At 36.4% G+C, this 18,636-nt stretch overlaps 1 pseudogene; it reads left to right on the top strand.

Annotated features, from left to right (window-relative positions):
* LOC108970103 overlaps positions 1–10,598 on the top strand; it is a 15,666-nt pseudogene extending 5,068 nt beyond the window's left edge.
* Positions 10,599–18,636: the final 8,038 nt, after the last annotated feature.

The following is an 18,636-nucleotide window of genomic DNA, read 5'->3' as shown; positions in this document are numbered from 1 at the left end:
TGCGTTGAATGTGGTCGCGTCATAAAGGGATCCAGAGAAGTTACTTCCAATTTCGTAAAGCATTTACGAGTTCGTCATCGCGAAATACACGAAGAGTACCGATTTCTGAAGGTATTTGCACTTACATATACAGTCGTGTCCGGATATAGTGAACTGTGAAATTCAATACCCCACTGCCATCATCGGCACCTGTTGAACGTCTTTTTTCATTTGCGGGGATAATAAATAGCCCAAGGAGAGGTTCATTGACAGACTTTTCTTTTGAAAAGTTTGTTCTAATGAAAGCAAATTCCAAGTGGTTATGAGTGTTTTTTGTTGAATTATTGTTAATTTATAATTTTGTTTTTTGTTGAATTGTTAATTTATGATTTTGTTTTTTGGTGAATTACTGTTACTTTATATATTTTTTTATGATGAATTATTGTTTCTTTTTGTTGTAAATGAAATTAAATTATTCATTTGTGTTTAATTTGCATAATAAAAATAATGAACAGTATATAAGAAATATAAAAATGTCATTAATTTCTGTTATTTCTTTTAGATATTGGTTTCAAAGTTGTAAGTAATTGAAAGTACTTGAAGAGAATTGAAAATAGATTCAAGTACATTTTTCAATTCTTTTCAAGTACTTTCAATTCTTTTCAAGTACTTTCAATTCTTTTCAAATACTTTCAAGTATTTGTTAAAATTTCAAGTATTTTTCAATTACTTGTACTTGTACTTATACTTGTACTTGAAAATTCTGAAAGATAAAAATTAAAGTATTTAAGTACGTACTAGTACCATTACTACTCAGTATTACACAGGTCTGGTTGCAAGTGACAATGCGACAAATGGGAATGCAAGAATTTTTGCAAATGGGGAAAAGCATTCATAAATTAAATAAATTCGCGAGTAATAATTGATGCAAAGAAAAAATGTTTATTTTTATGCGATTAAATATTGGATTTTGTTTTTATACATTTGAAAGGATGTCCATGAAATAAGGTCGGTATTTTGATTTTCATTCGATTTTTTTTATCGATGGATATGATTTGACGTGTTATAGGTCATTGATTTTATTTACTGCATTCAAAACTACTTTTACATTACACAGTACAACAGCTAATCTGGGGGTTGAAAAATTCCAAGTCAGTGTGATGGTACTAGGTCAGTATAGTAAAACCCTCAAAAGGTTTTGCATTCGTATTTGTCAGTTTTTTTATGACCTTTTAAATCCTTATTCTATTTCCTTACTTCCCATGGTTTTCCTTCTTAACAAATTAATTTTTTCCAATCAGACAATAGTCCCAAAAATGTTCCACAGTGTTACAATTCTTCAGTTTTCAGATCCAGATTTATTAATGATCTTGGCGGTTGTTTGTAATTTTTCATAACAATTTTCGTAAATGTATCAGAAAGACGGATGCGGTTAGTGGATGTACCCAACTTGAGCTTGGTGATCGCTTATCCGATGGCTCAGCATTAACTTGTTGGATATACATGTTTGATTGTATGAGCTTTAGAATTATTATTCTTATTATTATTATTATTATTTATTTAAGTCTATGAACATTAATTCTTACAGACTAGCCGAAAAATTAGAATGCAAATTAGAACTCTAAAAAAACTTAATTACCATTACATAGATAGATAACTTAAATTAAAAAACAGAATTGAGGGTATTAATGAAAGATACCCTAGAGTGCGAAAAATCAAGAAGAACTTTTTCGGAAATCGAGTTAAACTCACGCATAGCACGCTTGAGAGGACCATATTCAGCAAAATTAGTACTTTCTTTTTTGTAATAAAATGGGGAAATAGACCTGAGACAACGCTGAGGAGTATTAAAGTTAATTTTCCCTAATAAATAGGGACAGTCAATATTCCCATTAATTACATTGAAAACAAATGAAAGGCAGAGAACAGACCGTCGATTATCTAGAAATTTAAGATGTGAAAGCAATAAACGAGATGTATACGATGGTTTGGAGCCGACAAACTTTATGGAGCGGAGAGCAAATTTAAGAAAAATCTTTTGGACATGCTCGATCCTATTAATTGACGATATGCAATGTGGTCTCCAAATGAACACTGCGTACTCCAAAATGGACCGAACAAAGCATGTATACAGTAATTTGAACGTGTAGGGGTCGGAAAAATTTGAAGCATTTCGACGGACAAAGCCGAGCACAGAGAATGATTTAGAAGTAATATAGTTGATGTGATTACTGAAAGAAATAATTAGAAATATTGCAACTTGTAGGTAAGATGTTACGTCCCCTACCATTCATCTGCATATAATAGAAAGTTAGCGAAAGAGAAGCAACAGGAAATGTCATTGATAAACAGCACAAAGAGAAGTGGACCCAAGACGCTTCCTTGTGGCACTCAGGTGACACTCCATCGACACTGACAACGCATCGTCTATTGTGCACATATGATTCAATCCACTGCAAGAAGACCGAATGAAACCCTAAAGAAGATAGTTTTTTAATTAGAAATTGTGTGAAACTTTGTCAAAGGCCTTAGAGAAATCTGTGTAGACACAATCAACCTGAAATCCAGCGGAGAATGCAGACATACAATAATCGCTAAAAACCGCTAAGTTTGAAACAGTGGAGCGCCCAGAGACAAACCCATGCTCATTGACATTAATTATTGATTTTACTGCAAAAAATAATTTATTTTTAACAGAACACTCAAAAATTTTCGAAGCTGTAGAAAGTTTAGAGATAGGGCTGTAATTGGAGACTACATCTATTCTATCACCTTTCAGAATAGGAGTAATGCATGTCAATTTCCAGTCAGCAATAAAATTCCCAGAGGAGAGAGACTTATTGAAGATAAGCATGAGAGGATATACCAAGGCAGTACAATTTTTTATAAGTACTGGTGGAAGCCCATCCAAGTCCAATTTGGAGGAAGACTTAATATCACAAATAGCTTTGGCAATATCATCCTGTGAAAGACGCAGTATGCCAAAATTTATGGAAGGGAAATTATTAGCTGAAAAAGTGGGACTATTACCAGGAYCATCGTGGGTATAATTCGATTTGAAAAATTCAGCAAACAAGTTGGAGATTTCGCCAGGGGTGCATGCTGACTTATCACCCCTCCGTAATGCAGAGGGAATAGCCGAACACGCTTTTCTAGATTTTACAAAGTTCCAAAAGAATTTAGGGTTTGACTTAATTTTAGACTCCGTACTATTAACAAACCTCTTATAGAGAAACTTATCCAATTCATTAAACAGTTTAGTGTAGTGCTGATATTGAACAAAGGAAACATGAGATTTAGTTGAAGAGAATTTTCTATAGTATTTATTTCTAAGATTTTTTAAACTTTTGAGATTTTTAGTGTACCTTCTTAGGCAACTTAGTATATGGTTGTATATGTTTGAGCGGGATATTATAATGACAAAATTCCTGAATTGATTTCTTAAAAACCGCGAAACTATAAGCTGTATCTAGTGCCGAAAGTAGGTAATCTCATTTAATCTCATCGAGGAGATTATTGAGTCGTTCAAAATCACAATATGCAAAATTAAAACCAGGCCCATCAGTAGGTTTAACAGGAGCGAAAAGATAAGTATCCACCTCAAATGCTAGCGGAGAATGATGAATGGTGGCTGGAACAATTGTAGAGAATACAATTAAATTATCACTAAGAAACACTAAGTCTAGGAACCGATCCAGACTATTTGAATAAGAGTTGATTTGAATCAGATTGAGACTAAGCAAGTTATCGATTTGAACTGACTCCTGAGATGACGATAAATTGAAGGGCATAAGAGCAGGACTATAGGAGCAACTATACCAGACGATATTGCTTAAATTAAAGTCACCCAGAACACAGATATTATTCTCTTTCACATTATTTAAAACCAGCGAGGAAATATTATTTGCGTGCAACTTATACAACTCTAGAGGACTATTAGGAGGGATGTATGAGACTGCAATGAACAGAGCGTCATTGATACAAATACATAGTTGGTCCAGAATAGAATCATCACTATCAAGCATAAATAAACGAGGACGATATTTGCGATGAACTGCTAGGAGAACGCCACCCCCTCTTAAACAGCCAGTTTTTTCATGATCTCTGTCCTTACAGAAGACATAGTAGAGATTTGAGACAAAATATTCTCTATCAAAGTGACTAGAATTCAGCCAAGTCTCAGCAATAACGATAATATCGAAGTAAAAATGTGAAGCAAAGTTGCGAATAATATTGGATTTACACCTAATACTCGATAAATTTTGGTAGTACAGCTTAAGGCAAGAGCCAGTTGAGGAATGTACAGAAAACTCACGAGTAAAATGGTCATTAGAAGGCACATCATCTAATCTACAGCACTGTTTTCCCTTCCCTTTGGAAAAAACTTGAACGGACGCAACTTAATGCCAGAAGGCTGCACTGAAGAAGAGAAAACGGCATTAAAAAAAGATGGGGACTGGCCTAACTTAAAGTTTATTCTCTTAAGATTATTAATATCAGTATCCTTCTTAATTAATTTATAACATAAAAGATGTTCTTAAAGGCAGACAAGTGGATCCATTTTTTAGGTATGACGACATCGAGATCACAATTCACATTAACACCAACCACAGTTGAAGCAGCTGGAGATTTTTTGTTCCTAGTGTTCACATTTAACTTTAAATTTCCATTAGCAGTAATTGAAGTAGAAGAGTTCAGATTAACCGAGTCATMAACGGCAGCTGATTGAGCAGCATTGACAGCGACAGAGGGGCGATCTGGTTTAGCAGCAACTGTTGTATTGTTTCTGCCTTTCGAGTAAGTGTTGATATTCCTAGCAACAGTGTCAGCAAATGTATTAGTATAATTAACAGCATTGGGAGCAGCAGCAGGTCGAGCCGCAGAAGCACAGTAATCCACGCCGACAGTAACGTTGGACGGAGCTATAGTTGTAATATTATCATCAGAAATAGAAAAAGTGGAGCAACCAGCAGACGGAGCGGTAGTTGAAGCTGCAGAGAATGCTTTCAGTGTAGCGGGAACTCACATTATCAGCAGAAACAGCAGTGTTAGACGGAGAAGCATTTATATCAACAACAGTCGCAGCAGTGAGAGTGACCGAAGCAGCAGAGAGAGCATTCGAAGCTGGTGCAGAGAACTTTCCGTTATCGGTCAATTTCTTTTGTAAAATGCAGATCTCTGATTTAAGTTCGTTAAGCATAACGATTAACGAATTTCTATCATCACATAATTGTTGTATTAAAGTGAGCGTTCTCAGTGAACTTACTTCAAACACCAGAGAATTAAGCAACTCATTTACCTTATTTGGATTATTAGGCTCCAACAAAGGTCCAGATAATTCGTTGTTTGATTGTTCAGCGTTTTGTTGTTGCGAATTTAAGATATCCGAACAATGAGCATTACACACTGATGGCCACGCAGGCGGCGAACGGATAGAATTTCTCCGAGCTACCGCGCACACTTTACAATAAAAAGCATTTGGAAGAATTGATTACACTTATGGCAGCTGATCTTGGGCTGACCGCGATCAAACCTATGACCGCAAACACACGGCATTAATATAGAATAAATGATAAAACGCGGAGCAGAGAAAAAATACGTCTGTTCACAGTGAAACACATTTGCAAACTCATTCGGGTATAATTTCCTCAAATACGGTGAAGTTGAACTATCAGAATCTGCTTCTTTTAAAGATTCAAGAGCTCAGTAGTCTTTTCATGTATAAAAAGCCCAAAGCAGTTTTCTAAAATAAACTGTTAGACGTTCGAATGCAGATAGAAGATTGTATAATATTATATTATGATCGTCTTTTACATGCAGTCTGATCAATTTCTGAAGGAAGCCAGAAGAAGGTGAGAAAAATCCTAAGATACAAAGCCTATTTTGCAGTGGGGCTCTGGATCCCGTCTAAGTCAGGTTTGACAGATTGTCTCGAGAGCTGTACAAAACAAAATTACTAGCTTTCGAAATAAATCGTCTCGCAAAATATATTATGTAGTTAGCAACTCTCTACATTCTCTACTTCTTCCTAATTGACGTGGACACCGCTTACGCGATTATAGCCGAGTTAACAACAGCGCGCCAGTCGTTCTACTTTTCGCTACGTGGCGCCAAATCCTTCTCCACCTGGTCCTTCCAACGGAGTGGAGGTCTTCCTTTTTCTCTGCTTTCCCCGGTACAGCGTCGAATACCTTCAGGGATGGGGTGTTTTCGTCCATTCGGACAACATGACCTAGCCATCGAAGCCGCTGCCTTTGAATTCGCTGAACTATGTCAATATCGTTATATATCTCATACAGCTCATCGTTCCATCGAATGCGATATTCGCCATGGCCAAAGCGCAAAGGAACTTTTGCCTCGAAAACTCGCAACGTCGACTCATCAGTTGTTGTTAACGTCCAAGCCTCTGCACCATATAGCAGGATGGGAAGTTTGGTGTTTGTTCGTCGAGAGATGACTTTGCTTCTCAATTCCAGGCTGACATTGTTGGTGGTGTTTACGCTGGTTCCAAGATAAACGAAATTATCTACGACTTCAAAGTTAACAGTTGCGTGAGAGCCTAATCGCAAGTGCGACGACTGTTGGTTTGATCACAGGAGATGTTTCGGATTGCCCTCGTTCACTGCCAGACCCATTTGGTTTGCTTCCTTGTCTAGTCTGGAGAAAGCAGAACTAACCGCGCGGCATACGCCAGCAACTGCACACTCTTATAGAAGATGGTACCTTCTCTATTTAGTTCAGCAGCTCGAACTATTTTCTCCCGAAGCAGGTTGAAGAAGTCACACGATAGGAAATCGCCTTGTCTGAAATCTCGTTTGGTATCGAACGGCTCGGAGAGGTCCTTCCCAATTCTGACGGAGCTTTTGGAGTTGCTCAACGTCAGTTTTCTGTTGCTTCCTTTAATTGGGGTGGTTTTTTTACGTGGCGCGTCCAAAACCCAGCGCACAACCCTATGTAGGGGTATTTCGCCTTCTCACTTTAGCTCGCCTTCAAACGGATGTTCTTACGCTACCATCAACAGTTAGGGCAGTTTAAAAGTGGAATGAGCTGTGCGTCCACCTGCTAATAAAGTTGCAGCGATACCTGAGGACGCTGCTGCTAAGACTAGCTGTCCCAGAGACCTTACTTTTGCTAATATAAGATTAATAGTGAAGGTCTTGCCGGTCCCACCAGGAGCATCCAAAAAAAAAAATCTTCCTTCCTTGAAACGAACACTTTGCAGAACACTAATATACGCTTTCACTTGGTCATTAACTAATCTTGGTTCATTTTGAATAATATACTCATTATTCATTTATATCATATGGTTTTCGCAATGCTACTTCTAACGGGTCCAAAATATTTTTGATGCAGGAAGCCTAAAATCAGTTAGGGGTTTGTCGCAAATCTCATGGATTTTATCTTCAATTATAATTAGTCCATCAATGTATACATCATCATTATATGCTAATGTCATATCCTTATTCTCATTACGGAGTCTGTTTAATATATCTTCACATAAAGCATTACGAAATTTATTCCATAACTCTAAAGGGTCAGATGGTTGGCAAAATATAAGAATGGTGGTAAATAATCCGCTTAATTTTGTAGCTGACTCGGATATGACAGCATGAATCATTGGTATTTTGCCAATGTTCATCTCTCTCCAGTACACCTAATTCCTTGCAAGCGCCTTGATATGTTTGGAAAATAACACCATCCACGGTCCTTAGATATTCAAATGACACTGGCCCGCGAACATGTTGCAGTAACATCCTTAAATAAAAACATTCAGTTTGAGTTAGATGAATGTTGTAAACACGGCCTAAAGTTGTGTCTTGTTTTACACCGGGATATCCACGTCATCTTGCACACGTTTTCTTCTAGAAAATGAATTTACGTATATACGTAATACATAGGAACTTCGTGATATTAAAGGGTTTTTGCAAAATCGTCGCTTCTACAAAGATCAAAGAACACTGTAAGTGTCGTTGATGAAGGATTGTTAACACGATCTTGGAGATTTTCATTATTATAAAAATAAACTCTTTGTCCATTTTAAAAAATATATTTCTAAATGAACTACTGCCGGAAAACGTTCATGAATAGAAAATTGGAAAATTCTCCACAACGCTTCCGAGGAACTTATATAGTGGCCATTTAGGTATCTTTCTACTTCATCGTTATTCATTTGTAACGAAAATGTAGCTTAATTATAACCTTTATGAAAAGACTTACAGATGTACTTAATAGCTTTGACCGATTGACAAAACTCTACGTTAATGTGTGCATTGAAATCATGTCTGTCTTAAGAATGGTTATTAGGTAATAACTCAATTTTTATTTGCGGCCATTCTGAGTTACATGTAAATGTAATGAAGAGATCAGGTCTTCTAAATTTCCCAACATATGTCATGGCATCGTGACATTTTTCATTCATGAATCTCGGGGATCCTGTAAATGACGACGGCAATATAGCGTGCTGGCCAATATTAGAAGCGTTTATATTCCCATCAATTACGACGGCTTTTCTTAAATGTATGTTTTCTTCTGCTCTCAATTTTTTTTGATTTCTTTCGATGAAGTCAAGTCTCTCTGAAATCATTTTTGCCGCCATATCAACACAATATAGGTTGAATAATCCTTTAAAATAATGTATGCTGTTAAAGACATTTATTCTCACTATGAATCTAAATGCATAAAACTGCATATATGATACTATTTTAGATCTAGCAGTAGTATCCTGCTGTGGAATATTAATACAGTATCCGTCGTTTCAAAGGGAAATAGTAAGGGATATTAAAGCGGGTCATAAGATCTATGAATTTCAGAAACTCGTTGAAGTCGACCATCTCTCTCAGTCACCACACTATATCTTGGGGACCTTTGTCTTCGTCGATTAAAAGAACAGCTACCTCATCTCTCTTCTATTTTCCAGATTGTACTTAAAACTTTTAATATACGTATTATGATCGTGAAGATATGTTTGGAGAACGTCGATAAGATCTATTTGCAAGCTAGGGTTTAAATTTGAGCGCAAGGATATCTTATCTGCATAGGAAACAAAATATATTTGCAAAAATTGGGGTTGTGCCCTTTCAGCTGGCAGTAAGTCACTCATCAAATAATAAACTTGCCCTTGGACTTTAAAAGTGGGCATAAAGTTTCCCTCACGAATTCCTTTGGCACCAAATGAAGTCATCTGAAATAGTGTATTGTATTGTCTTGAGTGATTTAAGAAATGCTTCGATAATGGATGTGATATCAGTTCTTTTAGAAATGATGTAGCTTGCGGAATTATAGGTATATTTACTTTGCCACCACTAAAACACAGTCCAGAAGCTTCCGCCGCCCATTTTTTTGCTTGGCATACGTTGCAAATTTTATTCATTCTACCAATATCAATATCATTTAGCTCAGAGTAGTCAAGGGTGCAATCATAACCAAACGCAACATTGTGAGGTCAAACGTTTAGAACGTTCAGCGCTTGATTCCCGACACGGCTAGCCAAAGTTCGGGTATTCTGTGAGGCCAAACGTTGAGATCGTTCAGCGCTTGACTCCCTTTGTCGGTTCGCCAAAGTTCGGAAATTTTGCGAGACGTTGCAAACGTTCAACGCTCGATTCCCTAGCACGGTTTTGTTCAGTGATTGCTCGTTGAGTACCCAACCTATCCATATCCTCATCCTCAGTTTCATTGCTGCGCAAAACTCGCAGCCGTTTGCAGTAGCAGTCTGTAGAGAAAGCTGAGTTCTTTCTCTTCAGCTTTACAATATTAGTATAGATAATATATCTCATGAAACTTCTAATTAATTTCTCCACAGAATTGGCACATCTTGATATCACAGCACTGCGCTGACTTGGCTAACGCTATCACTGCGGAATGTGAAAAACTATTGACCGAGTCATTATCCTAGGTAGCTTATGGTCAGTCATTTGTCGAATAGTTTGCCGAGTAAGCACGACGCATTGATGGCCAACTCATTGCTAGTTCAGTGAGCAATCAGGAGCTGCTTGCGCTTCGCGAACCACTTGGGGTTGCAGCACTCATAACACCATGGAATTTTGAAAAAATTTATGTTAATTTTTAATAACATCGAATATGGTACAGGCTGCACAGTCGTCGACAAACCTGACGAAAATACACCACTTACTTTCTTTGCACTCGCCAAGCTCTCCCAAATGGTCTGTCTTTTGACAAAGCAGGTTGGTGTGTGGCATCTCTTTTACCGGCTCCACCGAACTTGGCAAACTTTGTTTCGTGAATGAGCTGGCTTGCTGAAAAGTGTCGCGCTAGAGATTGGCTTTAATGCATCATTCATTGTCGAATCAGCTGGTATATCTGAAGCTGTGAAGGGTGCAATGTTATCGAAATTTCGTAATGCCAGTCAAACTTGTGTCTCAGCAAACCGTTTTTACATACACTCTGCTGCATATGAGGACTTTCCAAAACAGTTGCAAACACAAGTTGAAGCTTTGAAAATTGGTCCGGCAGACAATAAAAATGTGGAAACTGATACACTCATTAATTCAACACAGTTACAGCGAATTGAGGCATCAAAGAATCCGGTCGTGAGGGGGCATTATGGCATCGATGAATTCACTGAGATAAAATATATATGTTTGGATGGATTGAAGTAGGATGGAGTGGTCACATGTCGTTAAAATATGCATGCTGAAAGCGTAGCGAGAAATTAAAACATAAATAATAAACAAATAAAAATAAAATATTGAAATTGAAATAAAAAATTTTAAACTTAATAAAAAGGATATTCTAAAATAAAAGCTTAAATAAAAATTTTAAAACAAAAATAAGTAAGAAAGGGCTAAGTTCAGGTGTAACCGAATATTTTATACTCTTGCAACTTACAACTTGCAAGAATCAAAGACAGGTAAATATTTAAAGGGAAAACGTCAACCAGAGGATCGGAGTCTAAGCAATTTTATGTGTACATATTCTATATATAACTACACTGAGCGACATATTCGGCATAAGGTTTGTTAAAAACTACCCAGCGAGATAATGGTTCACCGTTTACATTTTTATTTGAAGAATATTCCGAATAAAATTCTATGTAGAATTCTTCGATACTAGGTAATGCATAAAAGTAAGCTATTTGGTTAAATTCTACATCGTTCATATTTAAAACCAAGTAAGTACATGAAATACGTTACAATACAATAGGTATGTAAACAACAAATATAAATTGATGAAATAAAAATTTAAATAAATATTTTCATTATTTTGTCAAATCGTCAAGCATTTGAAGAAAATTTGCAGAAAGTTGGTTGTGTTTAGGTGAGCTTCTATTTTAGTTAAAAATTTTGTTTAATTTTGTGTTTAAATTTTGAATAAAGAAATAATATTAATATTCTCGAAAAGGCATAGGGCATAGACTAATTAAAAATGAAGAACGTGAAGCATTTTAATGAGTTAATATTTGGTAAGTTTTTCATGTTTTTATTATTGATGGACATTAATAGTTACATACGGTTTCATCTTTTTTTGTAGAATGTGTAAAAGCAGAAGGCTTCACCGAATCGAATGTGTTAACCAAGCTCAAAAAAGCATCAGTCTCGCCAAAGGTCGAAAAGAGAGTCAGCCACAAAATCAAAGAAAAACCATTCCTTTTTACACATGAATACTTATTTTCACAACGAATTTCATACAAGTATGTTAATAAATAAAGCAAACTTAATATGCAATTATTTCTATTCTACTATTGGCCTTGGCATAGAAGAATTATCCGGTAACTTTGACATCGAAGAATTCTTAGTTAACTGTAACACCGCAGAATTCGATGTCACAGGCGGCATACTCTAAAGGCATTTTTCATGTAAAAATTTGCTGGTTATATGAACTGATTCTTGATTTGTATACCGGAAAGAGAAATAATCAAAGGAATTTAAAATTGTATCATATAGGGAAAGGAGTGGTTCTTGTCCAATTTCGTCCATTTTCACAATGTGACGTTTATACAAAAGGATATTGGAAATACGTTGGACGCATCCCAAGATATGGGATTTCATCAAATACTACAATTCTCACACCGGCTCTCATTAAACTCTCACATACCATCAAGATGGTAAAACTTAATGTCTCTGGCGTATTTTGTTATTGATGTATCGCGCGATTAGTAGTTTTTAACAATACAGTTATATTGAGAGTGAACGGGATTATCCTCCGATATCATCCACATACTGTAGGTAGAAGTTCTTATAAGATTTGTACTCAGCAAACTTGGTGGTTATAGCTTAAGTGGTTTAGGAGATATGTATATTAAACTTGTTACAAGGCGGAGCCATGACCACTTTTTCTAAAAATTTTGACAACAGGTACCCCTTGCTACTGCGATCCTCTGTACCAAATTACAGCCTTATATCTTAATTAAGTACTTAGTTATTGCACTTTATATGTTTTCGGTCAATACCGATTTGTATGCGGCATCCGATCCGATCATCCGATTATGCCCATCTACATGTTCGAATTTTACAGCTTGCGCAGACGGACTGACAGAGAGTCAAACGGATTTCAAATTTTTCGTCATCCTGTTCATTTATATATGTATATATAACCCCCTATCTATCTCGATTAGTTTTAGGTGATACATACAACCGTGAGACGAGCAAAACTATAATACTCTGTAGCAACTGGTGGCAAGAATATAATGAATATATTAAAAGAGCAATGTACAAAATTTTATATGAAAGGTCAGCTTTGGCTTTTCGCTGATCGATAGTAGCGCGCACAGCTTCTATTGGCCTTGGTGACTCTGCTCGAACCAAAGCTTTTTGACAGTTTCCAAATTTTCGTGAGGTATTTGGCTGACAGTATTTCTCAGACTCTGATCACTATCAGTTGACCATTAAATGCAAATCTATATTTCCAGACAGCCAATCATCGACAGTTATGAATTCATGAATATTACTAGCTGGACAAAAAGCTTGTCTTAACATTCCTCGGTTCATAAATTAAGACAAATATTTGTATAATTTGTATGTTATAACCGGCGATCCAAGTAGAGGTACTTTTTGATATAGCATTTTTTGACAGATCACGTGTGAGTCGTGTCAAATTGTCATGTTACTTTTGTTCAGTATTGTTTAGCATTTCATCACAGAAATACTTAAGCGCTTATAAATCCTTAAACTTTGTTACGAAAACTCATGTTCTGTAAACGCTTTGTGCTTCGCTCAACTTATGGTCAAAATAATCACCCTACTGAGCGTCAATCAATTGATTTATTAAGACACTTTGGAGAGCAGAACATTTCGTATTTTGGGCTGGTCGATTGGCCACCAAGACCATTTCGTTTATTTAAATTGAACCATCATTGTTCCTTAAATTGTTTTTGAAAACTTAACCATTCTAGATTCTCTCTTTTCAGGCTTTTTATATTATTCGCGTCGTACTTACTATGTCATTGTTGAATAACAATGTCGCTTTAAAAGACCTGTAATATTAAACGAAAGTTACACAATATTATTCTGAAATTGATTTCGACAAACTGGAATAAAAATATAGTATTATTGTCGAATATTCGAAACTGCGATCGTGATGCGGTCTGCCAGTTCTACTCTAAAACATTTCAATATCATTATTTTCATGAAGTTATCGCACATTTTAATCAACATTAATGGCATAAAGTTAGGAAATCGGAATTGACAAAAGGACTGGATCTTTGATTACATTAACTTTTCACTTTACTCAAGAGCAATTTTCAAGCAATATTATGAATATAATTAATATATAGTCCGTCATATTCGTACGGGCCTATTGCACACCTTTTCGGCATTAACAATAGTATATCCAGTTTCATACCTTCATTTAAATTCATATAACGGAATAAAGTCAATTGGAAGTTCAAAAATCTTTATATTATATGTGTTGCTAGGCGCATAACTCAACAACGTCTGGACCAATTTGGCCAATTCATTTTTTCAAATGTTCGTTGAAATTCAAAGATGGTTTTAAATTCGAATACTTGACGGAAAACCTCTAAAACAGCCCTTTTCCTTTTCCCATACAAACGAATGAATGTTTGTTGGTTAGTAACGCTAAGCCTCGAGAACGGCTGAACTAATCTTGTTGAAATCTTCAGAGGTTGTTCACTGTGGATTGGGAAAGATTTAGAAAGAAAAAAACCGTATGCTTTTCTTGACGAAAAGTGGGAAAATTGAACAATTCCAAAAAGTAACTTTTTTTCATACAAATTCTTTTTGTTTTTTTTTTTTTCAATTACTTAAATCGTTCAAATATGTCGTTTGCTTTAAAAAAAAATAAAAATGATTGAAAATTATTCAGTGAAAACGTTATGTGTGGTAAACTTTCGATCGCGGTCAGTCAGCAAGCGATCGTCACGATGCCACAGCACGACTTTTCAAACAACAATTACGATGTTTTATGGACTTCATCTTCAAGCAACGTATATGTATGTGCTGCTGTTAGTTGCTAGATGTACTCTATTGAGGGACAAAAGAGAGGTTTGCCACACTCACATATTCTTCTTTGGATGATGAATGGTGATTACACCAGCTCAAATTGCTGAAATCATTTCTGCGGATATTCCTGATCCAGAGAAAGGTCCAGTGTTATACGAAGTGATGAAAACCAATATGGTTCACAGTCCTTGCGGACACCAAAATCAAACTTCTGTTTGTATGTTTGACAATAAATGCACGAAACACTATCCACGTGCTTTTCTTTCGAAAACGCAACTGGAAATGATGGATATCTACTCTTTGGGCGTAGCTCACCAGATGACAATGGCAGAACACTAAGCATTCAACTTAAGGTAGTGAATGTCGAAGTTGACAACACATGGATCGATCCATATTCGCCACTATTATCTAATTCGTTCAAATCTCATATCATTGTTGAGTATTGCAATTTGGTGAAATCGATCAAATATGTTTGCAAAAAGTAACCAAGTGGAAACTCCGCCACCAACAAAATTAATATTGATTAGTATTTTCTCAACTTTCGTCAGTAATCAGTTTTCGAGAACATTTCCCTTTTCAGGAAACGCCTTGATATTATACAGAAATAACTAGTTACACAGAAAGCAAGGTCAATCAGCAGATTGACATCCAGGTGTGTTCTCCACTAATGCATCAAGACGAATTTACACAATCCAATCGAAAAACGACGATTGCTTCTACCTTCGGTTGATATTGATTAATGTACGCGGTTCAACTTCATTTGAATCATTGCGTATTGTGAATGGTACGGTGTGTGTAATTTTTTGAGAAGCAAGCCAACATTTACGAACATTGGCCAAATTTTCGCAGCTACAATTGTTTGCGTGCTCACGCAATTTTTGGCTGCCAAAAATAAGATTAAAGATTCAAATTCAAAGAAGATTTGCGATCATACAAATCGATCGATCGTCTTGACAATGAGGACGAGGCCGTGAATTATCCAGAGAAAATTCTAAATTCTTTGGAGAGGCTTGGTATTACACCGCATCATTTGTGTCTCAAAGTTGGATCTATCGTTATTCTGTTTCGCAATCTTCAAGCACCGTATCTGTGTGATAGAACCCGACTGATTGTGACGCAGCTATCGAATACAAGGGTGTAGAATGCTTGATTCTACGAATTCCTTTGAGTTGTACCGATTTGCCATTTCAATTAAAACGTATTCCGTTTCCAGTAAGATTTGCATTTGAGAAGACAATCAACAGGACGCAAGGATAGTCGCATATTGTGTGGTATAAATTTGGATATGCTATGTTTCACACGGCCAGATATACTTGGCGTACACACGAGTTCCTTGTGCATTTACACACCGGAACAGAAGCCGAAAAATGTTGTTTATAAAAAAAAAGTAGAAAAATCGCAAATAAATGATTTCCAACACAATATAATTTCAGCTTTCTTTTCATTTCAAAACACATAATTTCTCGCAAGACAACGGCTGCGGATTCAGCTAGTTGTGTATATTATTGTCTTCGAATTGCGATACGTGACCACTGATCGCTATTTCTGTCAAAAGTGAGTCATTAGCACTCAGGTCCTCATATTTGATGTCTGGTGGCTTAATCAGTTATGATTTGTTTCGACTCTTTGTGCGAAAATTTAAATTTAGTTTTAATGTAATTGCTTAGAGTTATCGCGCATTTAGTATTTTCCAACATGAGGTTATTTTGGAGCTAGTTACAACACTTTAAGCTATTCGAAATTCAAGCGTCTTGTTATCCTGATACAGAGAAAAAGGACTAATTTAATATAATTAATATAATATTATAAATAAATATTAATAACTTCAAATTAAAAAAGAAAAACATAGTTGCAAATATGATAAAGCAAGGTAGACTAAAAAATCTCCAGATAAAATCAATTCATTTACTTTCGCAAAAAACAATTAAGTTATTTTACAGTTTTTAATTTGTTTGAAATCATATTATTACAAATTTTACATAGCTATTTCAAAATGATAATTAATACTTAACTAAATACATACATATTTTTATTTTTATATTTATTTTCTTGTCTTCTCTTTTGCTTTTTATTTTCAGTGGACTTTTTACAACTTCAACTATAATACCCAAATTGAATGTGTTTTGTTTTGGGTTTATACTCGTATTTTGAAAATAAAAAAACTTATATTAAAGTGATTTCTTCTCATTTCCTCTCACACTGTAAGATATTTGCCTAACTGGGAGCCAATATGATTATCTTTTATTTCATACAAACTTTGTTGATCCCTCCCCTGGCCTTGTTATAAGGAGCTTTACGATTGTTCATTTACTTTGTATAAGTTAGTTTCAGCTATGGAAGCGTACGTGACCTAAGCTATTCTAATCGGGTTATAAATTCTCTCTCTGGTTATAAATTCAGAAAGATAACAGGTTGCAATGAAATTTCTAATTTTAATGTTTTTACGAGAAGATTAATATCATATTCAGACAGACCGCTAGACTTGTGTGCCTAATGGTTTGTCTAATGTCTGTGTTGATAGGAGTGATCAGGGCCCCGCCACATGCGACATATAATATCAGTTTGCCACATGGCAACTCGCTTCGATCTTAGGCAAATTTCCGGTGACACGTCGAGCAACACTAAATCTTTGTAAGCGTGTGCGTGATGCAGCAGAGTTTCTCCAAATTACACTCAAAGTGCCGCGTTAGTTGAGCCATCGTTGACATGTGCGCCATTGCATAAATGTAACAGTTGGGTCCAAATTAAACGGAACGCATTTTTACCCGGGTGTCCGTTGCCGGTGTGTTGTAACAGGACGGAAACCGGGGACACCCAGATCTACAGCGGAGGGTATAGGCAGATCACGTGCTAACGCAATGTTTCCGGACACATTATAAAGCGGGGTTCGTGTCGCTCGTCGAGATATATCTCAATTTTAACCCTTTCACAGGTTTGATCACCGAAGCGCACCTTTTCTTGATTCAACCATAGATCGCGTTGTGCCGCTACTTTCTGCTTCCAAATTAACTATGAAATTTTCGCGACGATAATGATGCTCAGGCACGACGCTGCCTGCCTGCCGCAATCGCCAATTCTTTCTTATACGGAAACACCAGTTCACCATCAGGCGAGGGCGCTAATGCTATAGGACTACATAGCGGACCATGAGGGAACTCATAAGACACCTCGAGTAGTGGATTGGTGTTCTTGAAATAGGACGTGATCGTATGTTGACCCGGCGATATTGTTCTGGAATTCCTATCGCTCCTCCAAAATGACCAGCTTATCTTCATGACAATGCGTGCAGGTATTGTTATTGTACATACATGTAATTCCGATTACTGTGCGTGCATATAGTCGACGATCATTCACGAACTATTATTGGCAGCTTACGTCCAATAGAAGAGCGATGAGCCACTATAAGAGCTTGTTTTCGAATCGAATTGTTCGTACAGCGAACGACTAGTGCTCATGAAGTCCATCTTCTCCATGGGCCGTATGTATAGTAGAAGGTTTTGATAATACGCGACGGATGGGGATGACCTGAATCGTAAATCGCCATCGATTCACCGTCATGTTTGAGCTTTCGTCGTATTTGAGTATCTGTGACTCGATTCGATTAATGCAAAAGCTGCAAAGAAGAAAAATAATACAAGATTAGTTGGGGTTAAGAGAAGAGAACAAAATGTTTTTCGTAAAGAAAGATACAGTGTACTCTCGATCGACGCCGCTGATTATGTAGCGGTTCCGATTAGGGGTAAATTCCCAAATACTCCATAGAATTATACTTAAATTGTAGAGAAAAGTAGAAGGTGAGGTGAACAGGGACACAAGATACGCATCTATACGGATGGAGCCAAACTATATAGGCGAGTGGGAGGTGGAGAATTTTCTGCAAAACAAGATCTAGGATCGCTTTAAATAAAATTAATTTAAACATTTTCCCCTAAAGAGACATGTTTGGCATCGTGCCATCGTTATCGCACTACCTCTAATACAATAATAACGAAATGCAGCAACTGCACCTACCTTAAGATACGCTGAAAGTGTTCTTTTCCACGGACATCACCTTGGTACAAAGCTTGAAAGCCTAAAAATTTGCAATCATTCCGAAATACAGAACAGAGTATGAAATCTTATAACCGTCCGTCCGCATAATTTCCCCTTCGTTAACATAGCAACGATTTGGATAAGATTGCAAAAGCCAGTTAGCAAGACCGAACGTTAAAGTGTTACGGATGTGGTGTAGTTGAGG

Source organism: Bactrocera latifrons, unplaced genomic scaffold, assembly GCF_001853355.1.
Source record: "Bactrocera latifrons isolate USDA-ARS-PBARC rearing strain unplaced genomic scaffold, ASM185335v1 scaffold_280, whole genome shotgun sequence".
In the NCBI taxonomy this organism is placed as follows: domain Eukaryota; kingdom Metazoa; phylum Arthropoda; class Insecta; order Diptera; family Tephritidae; genus Bactrocera; species Bactrocera latifrons.
The sequence above is the reverse complement of the archived record's forward strand: the minus strand, read 5'-3'. Positions and strand labels throughout refer to the sequence as shown.